This window comes from Zingiber officinale, chromosome 1B, assembly GCF_018446385.1.
Source record: "Zingiber officinale cultivar Zhangliang chromosome 1B, Zo_v1.1, whole genome shotgun sequence".
NCBI lineage: Eukaryota > Viridiplantae > Streptophyta > Magnoliopsida > Zingiberales > Zingiberaceae > Zingiber > Zingiber officinale.
Window position 1 is genome coordinate 81,150,392 of NC_055986.1, and position 27,502 is coordinate 81,177,893.

Below are 27,502 nucleotides of genomic sequence, written 5' to 3' on the forward strand. Positions count from 1 at the left end.
ACACCCGCGACTGTCGGGGCCTGCCTTCAATCACCCATCCCGTACGACGGGGTGGCCCTCGTCGATCGCCTTCACCCGACCGCCGGCAGCGGCATCAAGAGTCCGGTCGGCAAACATATAGAAGATCTCCCGAACAACGTTTCCCTCCAAGGCATGAAGATCGCTCTCGAAGGTCCAATGAGCAACCTAGGCAGTCCGCTCGGGAAGAGGAGAACAGAAACAACACCTCCAGGGGAGAAATCAATATTATTGCGGGTGGGCCGACCGGAGGAGATTCACACAGGGCGAGAAAGGCAAGCGCCCGGCAGCTCAGAATCCATGAGGTGGGTTGCAGCCAAGAAAAGGCGAGCGGACCCGAGATCAATTTCGGGCCCAAGGATCTTGAGGGAGTTGAAGTGCCGCATGATGATGCCCTTATTATCAAAGCGGTGATAGCCAACTACACCATCCACCGTATCTTCATTGACACTGGCAGCTCGGTCAACATCATCTTCAGAAAGGCCTTTGATCAACTACAAATCGATCAAGCCGAGCTGCTGCCCATGACAACCCCCCTCTACGGGTTTACGGGCAATGAGGTTCTTCCGGTCGGACAGGTAAGACTGGCTATCTCCTTAGGGGAAGAACCGCTCCGGAGAACGAGGACAACAAACTTTGTGGTGGTCGACTCCCCTTCATCCTACAACGTGATACTGGGGCGACCGGCGTTAAGCGAATTCCGAGCTGTTGTGTCAACGTTCTACCAGAAGATCAAATTCCCGGTCGAGGACAAAATCGGTGAAGTACGAGGAGATCAGTTAGCCGCTCGGAAATGCTATGTGGAAATGGTCCGAGCCGAATCCAGCGCCGCGCGAAAGGCTCCACGGATCGAGGTACACGCCATAACCGAGAAACCTCCTGCTTTAATTTATGATGAAAAGGAGGAGGTTCAGATCCATCCGGGCCGATCGGAGGCTACAACCTTTATTGCCGCCGACCTGGAGGACGAACAGAAAGAAGAAGTGGTCAAATGCCTCCAGATGAATCATGACGTCTTCGCCTGGTCGACGCATGAGCTGCCCGGCGTCTCCCCCAGCATAGCCCAACATAAGCTTCACGTCCGGCCGGACGCTCGGCCAGTAAAACAAAGGAGAAGAGATTTCAGCGCCGAGCAGAATATTATCATTCGAGCGGAGGTAGAAAGGCTCTTAGAGGCCGGCCACATACGGGAGGTTCAATTCCCCAGCTGGTTAGCAAATGTGGTGCTCGTCTCCAAGCCGGGCAACAAATGGAGGGTGTGCATCGACTTCAGAGATCTGAACAAAGCTTGCCCGAAGGATTTCTACCCTCTGCCCCGAATCGACCAGCTCGTAGATTCTACAGTCAGATGCGAGCTTATATGTATGCTGGACGCCTACCAAGGCTATCATCAAGTGCCGCTCGCCCCGGAAGATCAGGAAAAAGTTAGCTTCGTTACACCGGACGGGACGTATTGCTATACGGTGATGCCGTTCGGACTGAAGAATGCCGGAGCAACATATCAAAGATTGATGAATAAGGTCTTCCGCAAGCAAATCGGACACAACCTGGAGGTCTATGTAGATGACATCCTCATCAAATCCTTCTGAGCGGCCACTTTATGCAAAGATATGGAAGAAACCTTCCGTACACTCAGAAAATATGGGGTCAAGCTGAATCCTCATAAGTGTTTGTTCAGCGCCAAAGGAGGACGTTTCTTGGGCTATATTGTGACCGAACGGGGTATTGAAGCTAATCCTAGAAAGGTGAAGGCTCTTCAGGACATGTCACCGCCCAGAAACATGAGGGAAGTACAGAGGCTGACCGGTCGGATTACAGCGCTATCACGCTTCATCTCCAAGACTGTCGACAGGAGCCTTCCGTTCTTCAAAGTCCTCCGCAAAGCTACAAAGTTCCAATGGAATGAATACTGCGATCGGGCCTTTGAAGAACTGAAGACGTACTTAAATTCCCTACCCGTGCTGGCCATGCCAGCTGTCGACGAGCCGTTGCACATTTATTTATCCTCAACCGAGCAGGCTGTGGGATCAGCGTTAGTCCGGTCGGGAGGTGAGGAGCAACCTGTATATTTCCTTAGTCATATCTTGAAAGATGTTGAAACCCGCTACACCGGACTCGAGAAGTTGGCCTTTGCTCTGATCCTTGCCGCTCGGAGACTTCGTCCTTATTTCCTGGCGCACACGATTATCGTCAAGACCAATAGCCCGTTGGGACGAGTGCTTTTAAATCCAGAAGCTTCCGGACGGCTCATCAAATGGACAACCGAGCTAAGCGAATTTGATATCCAATATCAACCCCGCTCGGCTATCAAGGCACAAGCCTTAGCCGATTTTGTGACGGAGGTGCAGGACCCGGAACCCGAAGCTGTGTGGAAAGTGTTCGTGGATGGATCGTCCACTAGACACGGGAGCGGAATTGGCATAGTTTTGCTGTCCCCACAAGGAGAGCGGATGCAGCTCTCCGTCCGGCTAGATTACCGAGCGACCAACAACGAAGCAGAATATGAAGCCCTTATTGCTGGATTGCAGGCCGCTCGACACGTTGGAGCCGTCCGGGTCATCCTCTATTCAGATTCCCAGTTGGCTGCTCAGCAAATCTCGGGGATTTTCGAGATAAATAGTACAAGGCTCAAGCTCTATGTGGAGGCTATTGAAAAACTTAAGCTCAACTTTAGGGAGGTGATTATTCAGAAGATCCCTCGGGCGGAGAATCAAGTGGCGGATGAATTGGCCAAGCTGGCAAGCGCATTATCCCCGGTCGGCTCTCAGAAGCCGATCGAGCAAGTATCTTTAGTAGCACATCTCGATCGGATGGAGGGCATCACATACCCGAGCGACTGGAGGACAACTATTGTGGAATTTTTGCGCTCGGGAGCTACCCCATTCGACCGGGAAGGAGCTCATTTACTGAAGAGAAGGGCTAGTCGGTTCACCCTCGTGGGAGATCAACTCTACAAGAAGGCCTTCTCCCGTCCGCTCCTAAAATGCGTCAGCTGGGAAGATGCCGAGTACATCCTTCGAGAAGTGCACCAAGGTTCGTGCGGTGGACATCCAGGCGGACGGTCGTTAACCAGGAAGATTTTGTTAGCCGGGTATTTTTGGCCAACACTTCAAAAGGATGCTGCCCGGACCGTTGCAAATTGTCTATCCTGTCAGAAGTACAACATGTCCCACCGACCGGCAGATGAGATGAAAGCATCAACTGTGGCCTGCCCGTTCGACCAATGGGGGATGGACATCGTGGGACCCTTCCCCATGGCTACCGGGCAGCGGAAGTTCTTATTGGTGGCGGTCGACTACTTCTCAAAATGGGTAGAAGCTGAGCCACTTGCAAAAATATCCGAGCAGATGGTTAAAAAGTTCATATGGCAAAATATCATCTGCCGCTTTGGCATCCCAAGACGACTCATCTCCGACAACGGACGTCAATTCACTGGGAAGCTGCTCGGGAAGTGGTGTGAAAGTTATGGCATCGAGCAGCACTTCACATCGGTGGCATACCCCCAGAGTAAGGATCAAGCCGAGGTAACCAACCGAGAGATTCTCAGAATTTTACGGGCTCGGCTCGACCATGAAGGAGGCAGCTGGGTAGACCAGCTGCCGGGCGTCCTATGGGCTCTCCGCACGACACCAAAGGAGGGAACGGGCGTCACTCCATTTCACTTGGTATATGGAGGCGAAGCAGTCATCCCAATTGAAGTTGGGGTGGAGTCCGTTCGGGTACAAAATTATGATGAAGATAACGCCGAACGGAGGAGCATGAAGCTAGATTTGGTCGAAGAGGAAAGAGCTAAAGCGTCCGTCCGGCTGATGGCGTACCGACAACGTATGAAACAGAACTACAACCGGCGCGTGATCCCCAGAGCCTTTCAAGTAGGCGACCTAGTTTGGAAGAAAGTCAAGCCGGTCGGAGATGTCGGCAAGTTGGAAGCTCCTTGGGCAGGACCCTTTGAAGTGGTCGAGAAGCTCCGTTCGGGCGCTTATTACCTCAAGGATGCGGAAGGTCGGATGCTGGATCGGCCATGGAGTGCAAATCACCTTCAGCCATATAGAGCTGGGTGAGAGGTGCGCTTTTGCTCTATTTTGTGTAAATTCAAAATAGCTGTACTCCTTTTATCGCAGGAAACAAATTATTCCCAAGGCATTCTGTGTTCATAGCCGAACGGTTGGTTATCCGAAGGCCCCGTGCCGCTCGGCCGGAGGTAAATTATCGGAGCCAAGCGCTCGACGACGAAGGCCCCGAGCTGCTTGTACGAGCCAAAGGCTCAATTCCGAAGACCCTGTGCCGTTCGGCCAGGTAAACGTTGTCCAAATTAGGCTTAAAAGCCCGACGAGCTCCGTCGTTAAAGATCGAGAGCCGCGCCGACCGGCTATAAATATCCGCGCCGACGAGCTCCGTCGTTAAAGATCGAGAGACGCGCCGGCGTCTATAAACCCTCCGAGCGGAAGGCCGACGAGATCGAGCTGGCGTTATAAATATCCGCGCCGACGAGCTCCGTCGTTAAAGATCGAGAGCCGCGCCGACCGGCTATAAATATCCGCGCCGACGAGCTCCGTCGTTAAAGATCGAGAGCCGCGCCGACCGGCTATAAATATCCGCGCCGACGAGCTCCGTCGTTAAAGATCGAGAGCCGCGCCGACCGGCTATAAATATCCGCGCCGACGAGCTCCGTTAAAGATCGAGAGCCGCGCCGACCGGCTATAAATATCCGCGCCGACGAGCTCCGTCGTTAAAGATCGAGAGCCGAGCCGACCGGCTATAAATATCCGCGCCGACGAGCTCCGTCGTTAAAGATCGAGAGCCGCGCCGACCGGCTATAAATATCCGCGCCGACGAGCTCCGTCGTTAAAGATCGAGAGCCGCGCCGACCGGCGTCTATAAATCCCCGAGCAGAAGACCGACGAGCTCCGTCGTTAAAGATCGAGAGCCGGGCCGACCGGCTATAAATATCCGCGCCGACGAGCTCCGTCATTAAAGATCGAGAGCCGCGCCGACCGGCGTCTATAAATCCCAGAGCAGAAGACCGACGAGCTCCGTCGTTAAAAATCGAGAGACAATCCGGCGTCTAAAAACCCTCCGACCGGGAAATCGGGAGACGAGCCGGCGTCTATAAAAGCCGAGCGGAAAACCGACGAGCACCATCGTTAAAAATCAAGAGTCGGTCCGGCGACTATAAATACCCCGGGCGGACGAACGAATATCAGAGAATAAGAAACCGCGGAAACCACAAGTATTAAAACATTTAGGCCCGCTCGGGCGTTGGTCCTTCGATACTTGGCGTTTGTTGACTTCACACAGGCTAGATACGTGCAGAGCGAGTAGGCCCTCCCGCTCGGACTTTGTTTAATGGGTTAAGCTGATCGACCGCGTGATGGAGAACACTTAGAGAATGACTGACTCTAAGCATAAACGTTAAGCAAACAGAAGAATATTATGGATAATGATCAGAAAGGCGCAAGCAAAGACATAATTGCATTAAAGGGAAAGCGTGCCGGACGGCAAGTACAAAAAGTTGCGCTGGGCGTAAGAAACGCAAAAACAAGATAGAGACGAGGAACACTCTTCACTCGGGGTCTTCGAAGTCGAAGAAACCGTCCGGAATGTCGTCTGTCATGGCCGCCAGATCGGAGGCGGGAATGTGCATTCCCGCAGGAAGGTGGCCACCCTTCTTCAAGTAGGCCATAGTGACCTTAACAGCCTCGGCAAAGGTTGAAGAGACGCTGCCGCCAAATTTCGTGCCAAACCTCTCCGAGCGGAGGTAATCTTGACGTGCAGCAGCCAGACGACTCGACTCCTCTTCCTTGTACTTTCTGAGCGCCGCCCGGGAGGCAATTAGTGAATCTTGGAGAACTTTCTGGTCCACCTCCGCTTTAGTGCGTTCAGCTGAGCGCCCATCCCGTTCGGTAGTTAGTTGGGCTTCCAGCTCCTTAGATCGCTGATCTAGGGCTCGGACTTCAACTTTCATCTTGTCCAGATCAGCGATCGCCCGCTTCTTCCGGCTACCGGCGCGCTTCACGTCTTCGTCGCACTTCTTCACCAGGCCTTCAAGTCGAGCCACCTCTGTAGCCAGGTCGGCGGCCTTCTTCTGTTCGGCCTCGCGGGCTTGTTTCTCCCGCTCAGCCGATGGACCCCCCGAGACTTGGAGTTTTTCCATGAGACCCTCCAGCTCGGCCAGCCGATGGCTAGTGGCGATTTGCTCAGCCCAATGCTGTAAGGGAAATAATAAAATCAGGAACCGAACAGTAGCATGGCACAGGAAGAAAAATGAACCTACCTGAGTGGCCTGCTGCATGTGGTTATCGCCGAGCTGCTTGGGCGTCATGAGGGCCACCCGAATCTGGGCGTCCTCGAAAAGTTTGGCGAGCGGACCCGTCAAGGTTATTTCATGAACGGGGCTTGATGGCCGATCGGCAGACAATAAATATTCCTCCGATGGGAATCGAAGGGTAGTCTTGATGGTCGGGTGGCCGGCCGGCACTTCCTCAGCCGCAGTCGCCTGGCCCGAGGACTCCCCTATGGTTGAAGTTTCGCCCAACCGTCGTAAGCGACGACGAGTCCGTGGAGGAGAGCCAGAGGGCTGTGCGGTGGGCGAGGCCACGGGGGTCCTGATCTGCGACGGCGTGCGATCTGGAGAAGCGATCTCGATCGGCGCCTGTGGTTCGCCCTCTGGGGTCGGCGGAAGGCTGGAGTCCCTTCGACGTTTCCGCCGAACTTCCAGTAGTGAATCCCCGGCCTGGGGGACTCCTAGCTCGGCTAGAGCAGAGGAAACAGGATCCGCCTCAACCTCCGTTGAAGCGGATTGGGTAACTTCAGTTTCAGGGGCGGACTGTGTCCCCCCCTCTCCTGCATCTGCCGGGCGGCTGGGGATAAGACCCCGCTCGGCGAGTTCTTTTTTGGTAGCCGCCTCAATTTCCACGGCCTTCAATTTCAGATGATCGGTAGCCTTGGAGCGCCACATGACTTCAGCTGCAGTGGAAGAAATTAAAATCAGTTAGACAAAAAAGGCGAAGGGAGTAAAGAGTCCTTACCCATGCGGTAGGGGAGATTGGCCCGAACGGGAGATAATCCAAAAATATACAACACCCCCTTGAGAAGCAACTGGTCGATTTTGTACCGCTGACCGGACAAGCAATTTGCCGCATGAAGGTAGGCCGGATTGCTTCTGAATTTGCCGAGCTCCGGCTGGGTCGGCACAGCGGTCTGCCATTTGGTTCGGAATGCTGGCCGCTCGGGAAGTCGTATATAGAAGAAGAACTCCCTCCAGTGCTTGTTGGAGGTCGGCATGTTCTCAAAAAATTTGAAGCCTATTCTACTTTGGAAAATAAAAGTACCCAACTCGGATTGTTTGGGGTAGAAGAAGTAGTGGAATATTTTGGGGTCAAGTGGGATACTGTGCAGCCTAAAGAGGACGACCACCCCGCTCAGTAGCCTAAAGGAATTCGGCACAAGTTGGCCGAGCGGGATGCGGAAATAATTACAAACTTCCAAAATAAATGGATGGGTAGGAAATCTAAGGCCGCCCTGGAATTGGTCCAGAAAAAAACAAATAGTACCGATCGGCGGGTTATGGGGCCGGTCGGTCGGGCCGGCTACAACTATTTCATGGTCGTTCGGGATCCCGTAGGTCCTAACAACGCGCCGGGCGCGCTCCTCATCGAACCTACTCTCCATACTCATATACCACGGACCGTGAACCTCGATAGCGGGCGCAGAAGTGCTCGCCATGACTAAAGAAGGGAAGGAAGCCTAGCAATACTCGGAAACAAGGGGACGAGAGAAGAGAAGAAGCTTACTGAGGGAAGATCAAAGGAAAGAATCCTCAGGAACTCGAAAACCGCCGGAAAGCAAGCACTGGGAGTCGCCGGAGTAAGCTAGCAGCAGGCAGCTTCGACAGAGGACGCGCGATGAAACAGAGAGTGCGGCGTGAAGGCCAGAACGAGGGCTTTATACAAACAAGACCGCTCAGCCTCGTCCGTCGGATGCAGGGCACAAGAGACGAGGTCATCATCTAGTCGTTCATTTCAAAACAAAGGGCGTCCCATCATACGGAGCGTCACCGCTACTAGAGACGAGCCACGTGGCGCTCTGTCACCAAGCGCAATTAATGCGCCTATACCGCGCATGATTCAGCTTAATGAAAAAGACTTGCGCGATTTTCAAGAGGATTTAGACAAGCAAACATCCACGTTGGGCGCCAAGGCATACAAAGCGAAGAGCCGAGCGGCTAAATTTGGTATGAGGGCCGAACGGCTCAAGGGATATCAGCAGCAGCGATAAGGCGACGACCGCCCGCTCGGACACACAGTCCAGTCAGTCGGACTCACTGCCTCCTTCTACTAGACTTGAAGGGGAGGCAAGTGATCCGACAGTAAGAATGGGGGACCCACAGATGGGGTCCCGTCCGAGCGGAACCAGAGATTACCCAGCCAAAGGTTTGGGTTTCCGACGCCAAAGCAGGAGAGCCGGAGCCGAGTGGCCGAGCGGAGGTGTCCGCTCGGCCGAGGACAGAATGGCCGAGCGGAGGTGTCCGCTCGGCCGGAATCGTGGCGAGGGAACAGTGGTTAGACGAGCGGCCTATTCGCTCGGCTCGGGATATGGTATGTCAGCAAAGGCATGATGATTAGATTGTACGCAAGATGACACTATTAAAGGCCCCACCATCACGTCACGGAAAGGTTGATACAGTAGCAGTATGGTCTTATGGATGCCCTTCTGACAGGCCCACACCTAGGCATGGTCGAAAGCAGGTGATTGTATCAACAGTATGGTCTTATGGATGCCCTTCTGACAGGCCCACACCTAGGCATGGTCGAAAGCAGGTGATCGCTTCGATTGGTGTGCCCAGGCTCCTTCGAGAGGTCTATATAAGGCCTCCACTTCTTCAAGCGGAGGTACACAAGTCTACATTTTCTAAGCCACTTTCTTATTCCTTCGCCTAACTTGAGCGTCGGAGGGCCGTCGCCGGGACACCCCCCCGGCTCGATTTTGTTGCAGGTTCGCCGGAGCACTTGAGGATCCAGCAGGAAGTGCCACATCCCAGCGTCCGTTGACTCCTGGTTCGGACAGGATCAGATGTAGTCTAGTTGGTTAGGATATTAGGTTATAATTTAGGAGACCTAGGTTCGAATCCCAGTAACAACTAATTTCTTTTCCAACTTTAAAAGAAAATAAAAATAAAAATAGGGTCAACGGGCACATGACCCATTGACCCGGTTAAGAGCCCGAGGTCGGCAAGTCTACCTGTAGGATTAGTGCTCCTATAATCATGACATTTAGGCATTTTGAAATCGCTCCTATATCCATGGTGTGTAAGAGCGGTTTAAAACCATTCTAACACTTAAAGAGTTTTAGAGTGGTTTGAACCGCTCCTGAATATATAGCTATAGAAGTAGTTTGAAATCGTTGTTATATGTATAACGTGTAAGATCAGTTTCAAACCATACCTATAAAGTATAATAAGAGCGGTTTTTTAATTTTTACCAACGATTACGAAAACGGCTTCGATAGGATATAGGGACGGCGACAAGAGGAGCGGCTTTTAAACCGTTGGTAAAAGTGTAGGAGTGGTTGAAAGCCACTCTTAAAAGTCAAAAAAGCCGTCCCTATATGGGTGTTTTTTTTGTAGTGACTATAATGAAAGGACAAAAGTTAGCAGGAAACATCGATAAGTTGATAAGGAATGTAGTTGTAGGTGGAGTCGCCTTGGTGGAATCTGAATTAGATAGTACTATCTTGTGGCATATGCAGCTAGGGCATATGGGTGAATATGAGATGCTAGAAGGTGGAATCTGAGTTAGACAATACTATCTTGTGGCATATGCGGCTAGGGCATATGGGTGAACATGAGATGCTAGAACTTCACAAGAGAGATTTGTTGAACAAGACGTGAAAGCTTGAATTATATAAATTCTGTATTTTTGGGAAACAATGCAAAGTGCAATTTAAGACGACAACAAATAAGATGGAGGGAGATTTTGGACTATGTACATACGGATCTCTAGAACCTGCTAGTGTAGTATCACATGGAGAGCACTTGTATTTTGTAAGTTTTACTGATAATTACTCATGAAAGGTTTGGGTATACTTTATGTGTCACAAGTCAGAAACTTTTGAAAAATTTAAACTATGGAAAACTGTAGTAGAGAACCAGACTGGAAGGAAGATCAAATGTCTTAGGTCAGACAATAGGACTAAGTACACAGATTCAAACTTTCAGGAATTTTATGAGTAGCATGGGATAATGAGGCATTTCTCAATTCGTAGGACACCTCAGCAAAATGGGGTAGCGAAAAGGTTGAATAGGACAATCATTGAGAAGACAAGATATCTCAGGCTGAACGCAGGGATAGCAAAGAATTTCTGGGTGGAAGCAGTTAACATGACATGTTATCTCATTAATAAATCACCAAGAGCAACACTAGAAGGCAAAGTATAAGAGGAAGTATAGACAGGGAATCAAGTAGATTACTCTCATATTCGAGTTTTTCGATATCCAGCATATATGCACATATCTAGTGAGGAAAGATCAAAGCTGGATGTGAAGTCAAAGTAGTGCATTTTTCTGGGATATCAGAAAGGAGTTAAAAGACTTCAAGCTTTGGGATCCTAAGACAAACAAGGCGGTGATCAGTAGAGATGTGGTGTTTGATGAGAAGGTTATGCTACAGCTTACTCAGGAAGAAGGAAAGGAAATACCATAGAGCAACATGGAGAAAGATGTTGTGCAGGTGGAGCTAGAGACTCATGACTCCAATGATTCTAGCTCAGAGCACATTAGGGGTGAGCAATCAACCAACCAAACTGACTAATCCACTTATACCGACACAAACCGAACTGAAAAAAACTTCGCTGGATATAGGGCCAGATGTAGGGTCCTGATATTGCATTATCTGATCTAGTAGGGTCAGATAGTTTTTTACCCCAATAACCGAACCAACCCGATCTGCGATCACCCCTACTTGTAGTAGCTACTGTTGATTAGCTTCTACAACGTGTAATTAGAATGTCTATTATCATTTTAAAATATTTTATTTTTTTGTTATATTTATATTTATATTTTATATTTCATTGGATATAGGGTTGGATATCCAAATAACTGATAATCCGTCGGATATCTGATACATAAGAACCTACAGATATAGGGCCGGATGTAGGGTCCTAATATTGCATTATCTGATCTAGTAGGGTCAGATAATTTTTTACCCCAATAACCGAATCAACCCGATCCACGATCACCCCTAGAGCACATGGAGCATCGCACTATAGCCGGTAGTAGAACGAGATGAGTTGTAAAACCACCCACTAGATACGGATTAAAAAACTTGGTATCTTATGCACTTATTACTAGTAGCGGATACCCTATATCTTTTTAGGAGGTGATACACAGCTCTAAGAAGGACAAGTGGACGGGTGCTATGGTAGAGGAGATGGAGTCATTGTATAAGAACCAAACGTAGAATCTAGTGGAACTTCCTGACGAAAAAAAAGCTATAGGGTGCAAGTGAATATTCAAGAATAAAGAAGCAATATTAGAGGGAGAAGAAGTGAAGTTCAAGGCTCGGTTGGTAGCAAAGGGGTATTCATAGAGAAAGAGAATTGACTATGAAGAAATTTTCTTTCTAGTAGTAAGACATACATTAATTAGAGCGGTATTGGCTTTGGTGGTACATCACGATTTACAGCTGGAGCAAATGAATGTGAAGACGACATTTCTTCATGAAAATTTAGAGGAGCAGATTTTTATGTCATAACCTGAGGGATTTAGTTAGCTCGGACAATAGTGGTTGATTTACAAGTTAAAGAAATCACTCTATGAATTGAAACAATCTCCTAGGTAATGATACAGATATTTTGATTCATACATAATTCAAAATGAATATAAGAGATGTGAGTATGATTGCTGCATATATGTGAAGAGCCTTGAAGTTGAATCATTGGTTTTTTTACTACTATATGTAGATGACATGCTCATTGTTGCAAAGAAGATGAAAGAGGCCAATAAATTGAAGAGGCTACTGAGCAAGGAATTTGACATGAAAGATTTGGTAGAGGCCAAAAAGATTCTTGGGATGGAGATTCACAGGGATAGAGCTGTAGGGAGATTATGATTGTCTCAACGTAGCTATGTGGAGAAGGTGTTGGATAGATTCAACATGAAGAATATAAATTCAATGAGCACACCTCTGGTGCATCACTTCAAGTTATCCAGTACACAGTGTCCAAAGACGGATGACAAAATCCAAGAGATGTCAAAGGTTCCTTATACTAGAGTAATTGGCTATTTAATGTATGCCATGGTTTGCATGAGACTAGATTTGGCACAAGCAGTTAGTATAGTGAGCAAGTTTCTCTCAAATCCTGGTCAACCACATTAGGATGTAGTGTAGTAGATTTTCAGATACTTTAAAAATATAACTGATTATGATATCATATTCAGTAGACAATCGGAAGATCTTTCAGTTGCTAGGTACATAGATGCAGACTATGCAGGAGATTTAGATGACATGAGGTGTATTACAGGATACGTGTTCACTGTGGTAGGAGGACCTATTTGTTGAAAATCTATGATATAATCTATTGTTGCATTATCTACTACAGAGTCGGAGTACATGACAGTAGCTGAAGCAGTGAAGGAAGATTTATGACTTACAAGGTTGGTCAGAGAATTAGGCGTTCGGCAAGGTCGAGTCAAGTTGTTATGCGATAGTCAAAGTGCTATCTATTTGAAGAAGAATCAGGTATATCATGTGAGAACCAAGCATATTGATGTGAGGTTCACAAGATCAGAGCTGATTGCTTCTAAGGAAATTCAACTTAAGAAGGTGTACACTGCATACAATGATGTAGACATGTTGACAAAGCCAGTGACCACAGAGAAGTTCAAGCATTGCTTGAACTTAATCCATATATCTAGATGCTAGAGGAAGGAAGCCCAGACCCAGAGATCCAGGTGGAGTTTTGTTCAGATATTCATGTTCTTTGAAGGGGTGAATATTTGCCAAGGTGGAGATTATTGATGGGTGACTCATATTTAGATGAACGCCAATACGAGGGATGTCATGGAAGAAAAATCTTTTAAGATTTTTCGTAATAAAATTCGGTTATGATTTTTCATAATAAAATTCTATTATGATTTTTCATAACAGAAATCTATTACAATTTTATCAGATTTGGGATTTAGGCATTATTTATAGGGATTATTGTAAACCTATTATATAATCACAAGAATCATTGAATATGATTCAATTGTGTAGAAAGAATTCTAATAAAGCTTCGGATGTTTTTGTGAAGTAGATATGTTGCCGAACCACAGTAACTCTTCTTCTTCTTCTTCTTCTCCTTCCTCGTGTTTTCTCCTTTCTTGTGCGTCTTTGCCTCGTTGCTTTGCGTGATCTCTTTCTCTTCCTCTTCTTCCACATTAGAGGTTGAGAGGTGTTGCCCCCCTCTTTACGCAACAACTTTAATTGTTTTCCCGAGAATACCTGAAAGGACGTCTATAGTGGACTCCTATTACATCTCCAAGGATCTTGAGGTAAGTAATTTAGAGAGTTTATTTTTTACTTTTGAATTACATGAGTCAAGATGTGCAGGTCTAAGAAAAAAAAGAGCCAAGTCAAAACTTAGCATTGAAAGCTAACCAGAAAGATAAATTGGATTCCGACACCACTTGACGAAGATGAAGTAGCTTTTATGGTAAGGAAAATTTTAAAGTTCTTTAAGTCTAATAGCTTTGATAAGAGACAGGCTAACAAGATTCTACGGGCAAAGAGGAAAATCAAATGCTACAATTATCAAGAAGAACACATCAAGGACAACTGCCCTAAACTCAAAAGTAAGGAAAAAGATAAAGGGCTAGGGCAATCGAAACACAAGAAATTGAAAGCTACGTCGGACGAAATGACATCAAAATCTAAAGTTGAAGCGTATGCCAAAATTGCACTAATGACAAGTCACCAAGAAGAAGATGACGAAACCTTGTTTGAGATGATCATCGAGAGCATCGATGAAGGGGGAGCTTAGAATTACGAGTCTGACATGGTAAGTGAGATATGACTCTTACCTCCTGATGAGCTTTATGACGTAGTGAAAATGCTATCTAGATCCTTATGCAAACTATAAACTAAATATATAAATCTTAAAAAAGATACCATTGAGTTAAAAATAAACTTAGCCAATGTATGTCCATTAGAATATTGTGATAAAATTCAAATGGAAAATTTAAAATTAAAAAATGAATAGATTGATTGAAAAAGCAAATTCTTTACCAATTTTGAATTGTAGACAATATAAAGGGTTAAATTGGTATAGTAGGTAAAATTCTATATTGTGTTCCTAAATCTATTCCAAACTATCTAATCGATTTTATTTGTATGTTTAAATATTAATTTAATTTAATTTTTGCTTTGTTATAAAAATTAATTATTTCATAGATCTTCTGCTTATGTTTTCTGTTGAACTTTTTTTTCTATGATATACAAATGGATTAGTTGTTAGTATAAAAGTTTTCAAATTTTTTCAACTAGTAATTAATATTTTATGAAATTTTGATCAAAAATAAAATTTTAAAATTTTTTAGGGATTAAATTTGAGAAACCTAAGTTTTTGGATAAATATCATTATAGTTTGAATGCATAGAAAAATCAGCAATATTTTTAGATGACAAATTCTATTTTTAAACATTTAAATTAAAAAATGATCATTCCTGTTCAAAAGATTTATTTCGGTTAAAATAAAAATATTTTGTATATAAAATTTTTATCACGTCTTAAAATTTTTATTATTGTTATTAACAAAAATTTTCAAGATTTTTGAGACTTAAATAATTTTTAAATTATTTTACCTAAATTGTGGATTAATTAATGAATTTGATTCCTTTTGGAAATTAATTTCGGTAAAAAAAATATAACTCAAAAATCTGTTTTGAACCCCTAGAAAAAGTTTCAATATTTTTCTAATAATTTTTGTATTTTCCATAACATATTTTTTTTATGTGATGAAAGGAGGAAAAATATTAGGGATTAAGTTAAGAGGGAGGTATAAAATTTTTCTTGATTTAATTATAAATTTTTGTTTGTACTAAATCAAAAATTTACTTGTTTAAATTGTTTTATTATTTGTTGTAATCCTAACTTAACTTGGGTTGATGTATATCAGAAAGGGGGAGATTGTAAGTGCCTTGAGTAAGTTTTAATGTGATCAACCGAGTTAAGTTAGGCTATACGATATAATGCCTTTTGTTAAAGTGTGTAGAGCCTTAGGAATACAAGAAGTCGAGCAGAAAATGCAGAAAGGGAGAATGATGACACAGGAAGTGAGTCAACGAGCTCAGTGCATCTGAGGGATGAGAAGCTGAGGAAGAGTACACCGGTGGATGAAAAGGATATGCATGCGCTTTCGAGGGATAAGAAGCCAAGGAGGAAGACTGCTCAAAGAGAAGGCCAAAGTTGATTCCACATCATCACTCTTTTACGAGCCTTCTCACTCTCACCGTCATTCTTCCTTTCATGACACTTTTACGAGTAACATAACTATGCCGCCATCTTCCCTACACCACCTTCATCATTCCTTTAATGATATCCACTGTCTTTGTCTGAAATATGGTATTGTGTCTTCCTCCTAAAATAGAAATGACAAGGTAGTCATGTTTTCCATGGTGTATTGTAAGCTTTTATATGGTTGTATGTAGCCAGTTTGGGGTTCAGAAGGGAATATCTTTGTTCGAAATCTGCTTATGTGTCTTTCATGTTATATTCTTCCATCTTGTAGACTGTGTGCTTCAATGAATTTCAAGAAGGCTCTTCTATTGATCTGTTCGCGCAAACTTCTCCCACCACCACGCGAGGTAAATGGAAAAGACACATCTACACCACAACTGCAATACAATAAGTCAAAAAGTTCTCTGGCTCGTCATTAAATTCTATCAAAGGAATACGTCAAATTATAGTGATAATCTTGATGATACATTAAAATATTAGATTTTAACATGTAGCAGATAAGTGTCCAACTATCTGCTACACTTTGTAGCTGCTACGCTTGTACTTCATGTCGTTATAGCATAAACCCTATTAAAAAAATATTTGACAAATAATATGTTCTTTCATTGTGAATAATTTTTTAAAATAAATTTAAATAATTTTTTGGTTATATAATATTTTTATAGTAGGAATATTTTCTAGCAAATAGTACACCTAAAATAGGTTCGTTATGTATATAAACTTGGTAAAAGTTTATTTAAAATGATTTAAATCTTTAATTATCTCTAATCCTAAGATATTATTAAGATTTATACTACAACGTACAAGAACTAACTGCTATACATTGTAGCAACTATTTTGGCAGTTAGCTATTATAACATGTAGTAGCTACTTGGAAAGTTAACTGTTATAGGCTGTAGCAGCTATTTTGAAATGTAACTTCTATAATGTATAATCGCTACTTGCTAAGTCATTTCATTTTAAGTTGTAATTTCTTCTATTCATAAAATGTATTATTTATACATGATTCTAAATGATCTATTTAATTAATATAGGGCAAAACATATGTTATTTTTATTGGATGTCAATCGGGTGTTTATGACACCTGGATAGAAGCATCTATACAAGTTAATTATTTTAAGGGCATTATACACCAGTCCATTGAGAGTAAACAGGATACATACAATGTTATTAATATTTTTATTTTAAATAATACCTTATATTTTTTTAGTTGTATAATTTGTAGCAAACTTGCCAATTTGGGGAGCTTCAATTTTCCACATTTCATTCGATGGTAAGACATTTAAATTTAAGTCTTAATTCCCTTAAATCCTAATAATATATTAGGATTTATGCTAAAACATAAAATCCCTGCACTATCTACTATAATGTGTAGCAGCTACTTCAGCAACTAGCTTCTATACGTGGTAGTAGCTATTTTGATAGCTAGCTGCTACAATGTTGTATCAGCTACTTGGAATGTTAGCTGCTACAATGTTGTAGCAGCTACTTCGATGGTTAGCTGCTACAACATTTTAGTAGCTACTTCGACAGATAGTTGCTACAACGGTGTAACAGTTACTTTGACACTCCAAACAAACTTTTCTTACCATTTTTTTATTTTATCATTTGCAAGAAACTTGCCAAACATCATTTCCCACAAACCTTTCAATGGTAAGTCTTTTCAAGTTATCTACTTAGTTTCTACTAAATAGTTAATAGACATTTATATTTGTAAGGGTTGTCATTTTTTATATCCAGTATTATTGTTTTTATGGTCGATACATTTTAGTGTTTTATGATTTAAGTTGTAACTGCTATATCATGTATCAACTATCAATCGGGTAGCTATAAAAACTTATAGCAGCTATTCGACAGTAGATGCTACACAATATAGTAGCTACCCTACAGTAGCTGCTACACAATATAATAACTACCCTACAATAGCTACTCCACATTAAAGCAACTACCTTACAATAGCTGCTCCACATTGTAGAAGCTAGCTGACACCAATTAATATATGACGAGTAATCAATTAATATTAATGGAGACTTACATACTCTGGATCATTGATCCATCACTTCCATAGAATGACCACTAATACTTGTTATAAATCATGGCCCATGAACATAGGCAAGATCTGACTTTGGTAGAAGGGCAACTGTGAGCGCATGATACTCCTATTCCTAGATTTTTTAGCGGCCTTGTTTTTGTATAAAATGATGGTATCACAGAGGGACACTTGGCATTATCTCTTCCATATCATCACTCTTTTATGAGTCTTCTCACTCTCACCATCATTCTTCCTTTCATGACACTTTTATGAGTAGCATAACTATGCTGCTATCTTCCCTACACCACCTTTGTCATTCCTTTAATGACATCTGCTGTCTTTGTTTAAAATATGGTATTATGTCTTTCTCCCAAAATGGAAATGACAAGATGACATGTTATCTTTTGTGGTGTATTGTAAACTTTCATATGGCTATACGTAGCCAGTTTGAGGTTCAGAAAGGAATATCTTTGTCCGAAATATGCTTATGTCTTCCATGTTCTAGAAGCACTTTGTCTTTAAGACTGTGTGCTTCTATGAATGTCTAGAATCCTTGTCTATTGATCTGATCACCCAAACTTCTCTGACCACTATGTAAGATAAATGGAAAAGAGAAGGGCGATCAACTAGTGGATTAACATTTTCTTGGAATGTCATAGTGGCATATGTAAGGCTCAATTAGATGCCAATATTCATACTTTTACACCTGCAATACAATAAGGCAAGAAGTTTTTCAGATCATAGTGATAATCTTGATGATACACTAAAATGTTAGTTTTCAACCGGCAACAGATAGCTATCTAACTATCTGTTATATGTTGTAGCTGCTACAGCCTGTACGCCATGTCGTTGTAGCATAAACCCTATTAAAAAATATTTGGCAAATAATCTGTTATTTTGTAACGACCCAAATTTCTTCATTTCGAGTCCCAAAAGTAATTTAAAAATATTTAAAAATACTATAGAAATATTCTAAGGATTTTTAGAAATTTTTAGAGTATTTTTATGCAATTTTTAGAGGTCGTTTGGTATTTTTACTAAACGAAGGAAGTTTTGACAAAAAAATGTCCAAGCCGAGATTCGAACCCACGAACTCCAGCCGAACCAAGTCATAAGTGGATTCAGCTGACCAAGTGTGCCAGCGGGTGATGTTGTTCAAATAAGGGACGATATATATTTAAAGGGTAGTGGATAATAGAAATAGTTAGTTATTAAAGGGAGAACTTTAGGGATTATTTTCGAAAACCTAAACTTTTCCTCACCCTTCTCTCCCGACGACGCCGTTCCTCTTCTCGGACGAAATCGCAGCTGGAGGCTAGGGCACCTCCGGCGGCCGGCGAGCACCTTTCTCCGTGAGGTCTTCACATCTCCGTGATCCTTTCGTCAAGAGGAAACCGTGAGCACGAGGAAGAGTCGGAGCTTGCAAGTTCCGGAAACCCTAGAAGCAGTAGAAGTCTTCCTCCTTCGGTTGTAAGTCCAAGAAATCGCTGTAAGTTGCTACTCACCTGCAGTAGGATAGCTCCGAATTTCTTTAGTTTCTCACTTTGATTCCGAAGCACACATGAACCCTAGAATTGTTTCTTCACTGCACAGCAAGCTTTTCTTTCACTGTGAACCCTAGTTTCACATCTTGATGCCGTGAACCCTAGTTTTTCTTCACTAAGCAGAATTACTTCACTTTGTTGCCGTGAGTTTTATCAACTTTTCTTGTATCTCTGTTGAATGACTCTTCTGATGATCATGTCTCAATTTTTGATAATTATAGAAATCTCTACGACTTCTTGTTTTACTGGTCTATTTATTTGGATGATCCAATAATTTGTGTTGGAGACAATATTATTCGGTTTTGTGCTTTCTGGCCTTTTTTTTTGGACAGTGAAGAAGTTGAAACGGGAAAGAAGAAAAAAAAATAAATAAAATAGTCCTTTCTCTTGTTTGGTTAGGAATAAAGAATGAGGTTAATCAAAGTTCTCTTATTCGGTAAGTAACCTGAAAGAATAGGAGGTGGTCTGTAAAATTGTATAGATCTATGATCCCGCAAAGGAAATTTATAGTTTGTAGGTTTCGGCTTGTTCTTTTGATACTTGCTTCCATGAAACTTAAGAATTCTCATGATGTTGTTTGGGTATTTGATCTACCATTATGTTTCATCTTTTTTTCTGTTATTTAAGTTCGTAGCTTTAAATCTTTGCAATGTATATTTTTCCTTCAAGAACTGTTATATTAAACGTATGCCTTTGCCTGCTTGTTGGCACTACTTTCTCAGATTTTGAATCTTGTTATCTAGCTCAATTGGATCGGATATACCTCTTATAAGTTATAGTCTTTCACTGGACAACTATCTAAAGTGCTCATCTCTTTAGTACCCTTTCATCACATATGACATTGGCAGCAAACTTACTTGTTTTACTCAAATGACATTGGTGTAAGACATGGAGGTCATGAGTTTTCTTCTTGTAACCACAGAACCCTCTCCTTTGCCTTTTTTCCTTGGTCCTAGCGAAAGTAACCATTCCACTATGTTTGTCACAGTCAAGTTACAAGTCCAAGATTTAGTATTTATACTGCGATAGGATCTTTAGAATAAAATAGATTCCCTTATGAAAATAGGTTAAGCATTAGGCATGTTTTGTTTTCATTTACCCTTTATGAGAAGTTATAAGTAAGAAAAGACCAAGGTCTTGATAGGATCCCTAAATTTTAAGTATTGGGATCAGTAGCACACCAAGTGCTCAAAGAAATGCCAAGACATTTTATTATAAGAACATAAAAAGATAATAAGTATTTTATTTTAAAGAAAGGCTAGTACCCAACTTCCAAGGTTGTCGTTAAACAAATCCAGGTGACCAATTCCAAGGTCTTGGCCCTGGTAAGACCAAGGTCTTTACCCTCGTAGGACTGATGACTAGCTACCACAGTCCCTATTAGGGAGCGCGCATTGGTACTAAGCCTGTGCCCCAAGAGAAGTTGATTATTATTTTAAAGTAATAAAGTATAAGTTTTGAAACAAATGAAACAAGCTTCATTTATGCTTAGAGTCAGAAAGTTTAGCTTCTTTTAATTTGAAGCATGCAGTATTAGTTTTATTTGTTTCCTGATTAGTTATTTAGCATGATTAGCTTTATCTTCTAGCATGTAGTTTTATCCTTGTATAGCATGATTAGCAATTAGATTTACATGAGTAGATTCTTTAGCTCTCCTTTGCTATTAGATTAACATGAGCAACTATATTTATGCTTTATTTCCTTTTAGAGCATACAATTTCTAGTTCTTCTTATATACATGCATATCCGTGTTTTTGTGAGTTAGATAGTGCTTACTAAGCAAATTTTGCTTATAGATTGCATTTCCTCTTACTGCAGATAAAGGAAAGGAAAAGATTTAGCAAGGAAGGCGACAAGGTGGTGCGGATGGTGTGTGATGCCAGGACTGTGGGAGAGATATGGGGAATTGAGTCGTACTTTATGCTTTATGTCAATTGAGATTGTTAAAGAGTTGTTTCTTATTTTTCTGATGTTGCTAATTGAGTCTATTCCGCATTATTAGTTTGGTTGTTTTCCCACTGTTGGAGCTTTATTCATTTGCTACTGCTAGAATAGTTTTTTTTAAAGTTGTTGTGTCTTATTACTGCGTGGTTGTGAAATATATATACCAGCCGCATGTGGCTGATGGTTTATTTTACATGTATTGATGAATATTGTCACCGGTACAGGGAAGACTCTATCGAAATTTTTCAGTAGGAACTTCTCTGGGGCTGTGATAAATTTAAGTGTTGCTAATAATAGCATAAGTAACATTAGTAAGTAGAGTTAGTAGTTAAGTAACGGTCATCCTTAGAGAGTAGTATAGTATAGTAAGAAGGGTGGTCGTTACATATTTTATTATGTTTTTTATAAATATAAATGGTTTATTGGTTATATAATATTTTTATAGCAACTACATTTTCTAGCAAATAGTACACCTAAAAATATTTTTGTTATGTAAATAAACTTGGTAAAAGTTTATTTAAAATCATTTTAATATTTAATTATCTCTAATCCTAAGATATTATTAAGATTTATACTATAATGTACAAGAACTAACTACTACATGTTGTAGCTGCTACTTCGATAGTTAGTTGCTATAACGTATAGCAGCTACTTGGAAAGTTAATTGCTACAGGCTGTAGCAGATACTTTGAAAGGTAACTTCTACAATGTATAACCACTACTTGTTAAGTCGTTTCATTTGAAGTTATAGTTCCCTCTATTCATAATATGTATTATTTATATGTGATTCTAAATGATCTATATAATTAATATAGGACAAAATATATGTTGTATTTATTGGATGTCAGCCGGGTGTTTATGACACCTGGATAGAAGCATCTACACAAGTTAATCATTTTAAGGATGCTATACACCATTCCTTCGAGTGTAAGCAAGATGTAATAAGAGCTTTTGAACCCTACAATGATAAAAATCGAGAGAATACCTCTATTACATCGAGAGAAAAAGAAAGTTCGTGTGCATCCTCAAATAAAGTACCAAATTCAAAATCAGAGAGAAAACTATAGAGAACTGACAAAATTAGAAAACTGAAAGATGCATTGGAAGAGATAGAACAACAGTTAGATTCTCTATAAAGTTTTGATGAATATTAGATATGGTATTTAAAGTTTTAGTGTTTATAGATCTTATGCCTTAAATCTTCCACTATGTATTAACTTTTGAACAAATTTGTTATGAAGATTATGTTGGTGCAGTTAGCACTAACGGTCTAACGTAGGTTTTGATGAATGACAAAGTAGGTTAAGTTAGTTTTGTTGTGATCTAACACTTTGACTGAGTGTGCAGGAGAAATTCAGCTAGGTCGACGGGTTGACCGGATAGTTGGTGCGAAGCCCAGCTAGGTCGACGGACCGACCAGATAGTTGGCAAGAAGTCCAGATAGGTTGACGGCCTGACCGGATATCTGGCACGAAGTCCAGCTAGGTCAACGGGTCGACTAGATAGCTGACACGAAGTCCAGCTAGGTCGACGGGCTGACCAGATAGCTGGCATGAAGTCCAGATTGATCGACGGACTGACCGGATGTCTGGCAAACGGTAAGTGAAGGTAAGTCACTGGAGGAGAGTGTCTGTGAGGATGTGTCCCAGTTGAGGGACAATAGGCGCCAGTCAAGTCTAGGGCCATTTGGGATCCTTAGACTGAGACCTTGACTAGTTCCTGGTCCTGGGAGGATAAGAACTAATTACTCCATTTATTAAATTTGTGCTAACACTTGTCTTGCAGGGTATTTGGACTAACACATTTGTTGTAGGGCAAGAAAGCAAGAAGGAAGCAAAGCTGCCTTCGGGTGAACAGTACCCGAGGGCACCCTCCATGGCTATGGAAGGCACCTCGGTACTATTCATGGAAGGTGCCTTCCATGGCTATGGAAGGCGTCCCCCGTGGATAAAATTTGACTAGTTCACAGATAAGGTGCAGCGAAACCGGGATAAAATTTTATCCCATTGGAGGCGCCTTCCCTGCTTATAGGAGGCACCCTCCAAGCCTTTTATAAGGCAGTCTCGAGGAGACATTGACACAAGAACTACATACGAGCTATTGCGCGCACATTTGAGCCTTCGACTACTTCCGGTTCCTGCTGCAACTCTACTATGAAGCTGTTGAGGCCGACGACTACTCTGAGGAGTTCCGATCACGCCCGGAAAACAGACATCAACACGAAGTGCCTCATTTTGATTCCCATAAGAGTGTTGGTAACATTTATTTTCTGTACTTAATTTCTATAAAAGGATAAGTGTAGTTTGTTGCACTTAACCTAATTCTTATGTACTCAATTCTCTCTTCTGGGCATACCAGAAGAGATTTTTAGTGAATTGCCCATCGATAGGTCCGCGGGACCTGGGCCTTGGAGTAGGAGTCACCGAAGGCTCTAAACCAAGTAAAAAATCGCTTGTGTTCTTCTTGTTACTTTTCTTTTAATTTCCACTGCGTACTCGAGTTTTTAAAAATAAAAAAAGAAGTGTTTTGAAAACCACATGATTCACCCCCCTCTCACATACATCACGATCCAACAAGTGGTATCAGAGCAGGTAATGCTCTGATTTGGTGCAACCACTAGTCAGACAAAGGGGATAATTTTTCTTTTCATTTTTTTTGGCTTTTCAACATAATCCAAATTTGTATAATTACCTCTTTGAGAAATTATTTTTAGCAAATTAATTTGAATTGGTGCAACACCAATTCAGTTGTAATATTTTTTCTTTCTCCCACACTACTAATCCAAGACCAAGTCTTGGGACCCTCTCTCTCTCTTCTCTTTTTGTGTGCAGAATTTATGACCCAGACCGAGGGTTACAACACCATCCAACCTCCACTATTGAATGGCGATGACTTCCCATACTAGAAGAAGTGAATGGAAGTCCACCTGAAGACAGACTTCAATCAGTAGTTCAACGTCACCAGAGGCTACAAGGCTCCAGTCGACAACTCCGAAAATCCAATGAACCCAGAACATTGGAATACAGAGATGAAGAAGAAAGTCTAGATAGATTTCAAAGCCCTCAACACACTACAATGCGAGCTAATGAAGGAAGAGTTGAACCGAGTGGGCCACATAAAATGTGAAGGAACTATCAGATAAGCTCATCAAACTGCACGAAAGAACCAACGATGCTAAGGTAACTAAACGTGATCTTTATTTAAATAAATTATTTAATATAAAAATATAGGAAGGAGAATCGGCGAGTCAACTCCACGCGAGGATAAAGGATATCCTCAACGGTTTTCACACCATCGACCACCAAATGGAGAACCACGACTTAATAAGATACGCCCTAAACGTATTTCCTCGAAATGCACTGTGGGCATCCATCGTGGATGCCTACAAAATTTCAAAGAATCTTTTGAAATTAATGTTGGACAAATTGTTTTGTGAACTTGAGCTACACGAGCAAACTAACGCCAGAATAGAGAAAGGTATTGCTCTTTTTACAGGTTCCTCCAAAGAAAAGTCAAGAACCAAGCCCAGATCTGAAGGTGAGTTTGACCAAGACGAAGAAGACGAAGAACACCTAGTGAACTTGGTAAGGAAAATGTTCACCAGGAGAAAGAATAATTTCAGTATAAAAGACCTACAGAAGATCAACTCCATTACCGAACCAAAGGATGTGACCTGCTTCGGATGTAACAAGAAGGGCCACTACAAGAATGAGTGTCCGAAGCTAAAGAATGACAAAACCAAGACAACTACAAAGAAGACACTCAAAGCAACGTGGGATGCATTGTCTTCAGAGGAATCGGAAGCCGAAGAGCTGAAGCACCGAATCTACCTTATGCTGATGGCCTGCGAATCAGAATCGGAGGACGAATCGGAAGACGACTCCAAACCTGAATCGAGCCACGAGTCCATACTCGTTTCTGAAGGTTCCAATGAGATAAACTTTAATTTAAACAAAAAGTTTTTTAAAGTCATTTCTTGTTTAAATAGAAAATTAACTGAACAAGAAAATCAAAATAAAATGCTCCTTGAGGAAAACCAACAACTCAAGGAACAAATTGAAAAAACAAATCCAAATTAAGTCATAAAAATTGAGGAGGAAAATTAAACACTAAAAATTGAAATTAACAAACTTAAAGGGTTATTAGAAAATTTTACAACCAGATCTAAAAACTTGGACTTAATTCTAAAAAATCAAAATGATGTATACAACAAATCTGGTCTTGGATACAAGTCCAATTCAACAAATAAATCATTTGTATCACTCGTAACCCAAAACAAAAACCAAATTAAAGCTTGGGTTATGAAAGCATGCTTAACTACGCAAGTAGGAACCAATCAATACTATATACCTAAAAACAAAATATATTATGTAAAATCAAATAACCTAAATCAAAAGCCAAAATATAAACCTAAAATAACTAAACTAAAACCAAACCATAGAAATAACCATAAAACCAACTTAAACCAAGATTATAATTAAGTATATTATAATTATAAAAGTAATCAACATAAATCCAGAACTAAAATTTAATCTAGATCAATAATTCAGGGGAAGACTCCAAACTAGTTGGCACCTCCAAAACTAACCTACCCGATAGGGTAATTAGGATTAGCTTAAAAAGAGACAAAATTTAATTTGACCCACGGTACTGGTGAAGTTTTGGATGATAGTAGGTTAGAGAAGCTTTGTCTATACATGTTTACGAAGATATGACTTTGACCTTGTGCATTTGGCTGAGTGGAACTAACTGAAGCTACCCCTTACGAATCCTAACAAGTTAGACCAAGATTTTGTACTAAGTTCAGTGGATAGGACTATTAGAAAACCTCGAAGGCATGGTTACTCTAATGATGTTCAGGTCACTCACCATAGCTCAGAAGTTTATCCAAAAAATGCATGTTTGTTGAGCCCAAAGCTAAACCTGAATCTAACACAAAGTTAAACCAAACCCTAAAATTGAACTTAACTCATCTCACAAAAATTATAGGATTCCCTGATTGAAAACATAGATTGGATGAGATGACTAAGGACTTTAAATTAAATTAAAATTTAAAATTAATTAAAATTAAAATTAAAATTAAAATAAAATTAAAATTAAAATTAAAATTAAAATTAAAATTAAAATTAAAATTTAAAATTAAAATTAAATTAAATTAAATTAAATCAAATTAAAATAAATGAAATTAAATCTAAAATTGGAAATTAAATATCATTTTATTTTAAAAAATTAATTTAACTTAAAAATTATCTTAATAATTATTTTAACTTAAAAATTATTTAAAATTATTTTAACTTAAAAATTATCTTAAAAATTATTTTAGCTTAAAAATTATCTTAAAAATTATTTTAACTTAAAAATTACTTTAAACATTATTTTTAAAATTATTTAAAAAATTCATTTTAACTTAAAAGTTATTTTAACTTAAAAATATATTTTTTAAAAAATATATATTTTTTAAAAAAACTAATATAACTTTAAATTAATTTAAACTAAATTTAAAAAGAATTAACTTAAACCAAATTCAAAATTACAAAAAAAAATTGACGGCGCCCTTAGAGGCCTCCGGAAGGCGCCTCCTCCAATATGGAAAGAAGACGCCCTCGGGTGCGGCGGGAAAAGACCCGCTAAAGCGGTGGAAGGTGCCTTCCGCCTATAGAAGGCGCCTTCCATAACCCATGGAGTGCGCCCTCCATGTTTATGGAAGGCGCCCTCAGGCTAGTTTTTTTCAAGCAAACAGAGACTTCTCTGTTTGCCTTTTCCACGAAAAACACCACACCAAGGTGCCTTCCTGTTAGGATCCTTCGTACGGCTAGAGAGGGGGGGTGTGAATAGCCGACCCCAAATCTTTCTCGTTTCTTCCTATGATTAGGTTAGCGCAGCGGAAAATAAAACAAAGAAACGAAAGCGGAAAGATCAAACCTCAAACTCGTCGATGTAACGAGGTTCGGAGATGAAACTCCTACTCCTCGGCGTGTCCGTAAGGTGGACGAAGCCTATCAATCCGTCGGTGGATGAGTCCCCGGAAAACCGGCTAAATCAAACTCCTTCTGGGTGGAGAAACCTCGCCACAATGTCTTGCAACAGCAAGATAAACAGAAGTACAAGAATACAGCAAGAAAACTAAGTACAATACAAGAATGTAATAACCCTAGCTTGCCTTCTTGTCGACTGGATGAAGCAACAGCTCCAAGCGCCTACAACAGCAGGTGACCCAGCCGAAAGCTCACGCGAAGCTTTGGACGAGCTCAACAAAGCTCAAGCACAGCAGCACTTAGCAATCGGAAGGAGGAAGAAGAAGAAGAAGAAGTAGTAGGCTCGCAGCAGCAGCCCTCCTTTTATAACCTGCGAAGAAAGCGAAGAAAACACAGAAGAAATCTAGCCGTTGTGTCGCGGCGGCTGGTACTGAATCGATGCAGACCGATCGGGCTCCATGTGGATCGGTCCACGGACCGATCCATTCCCTTTCT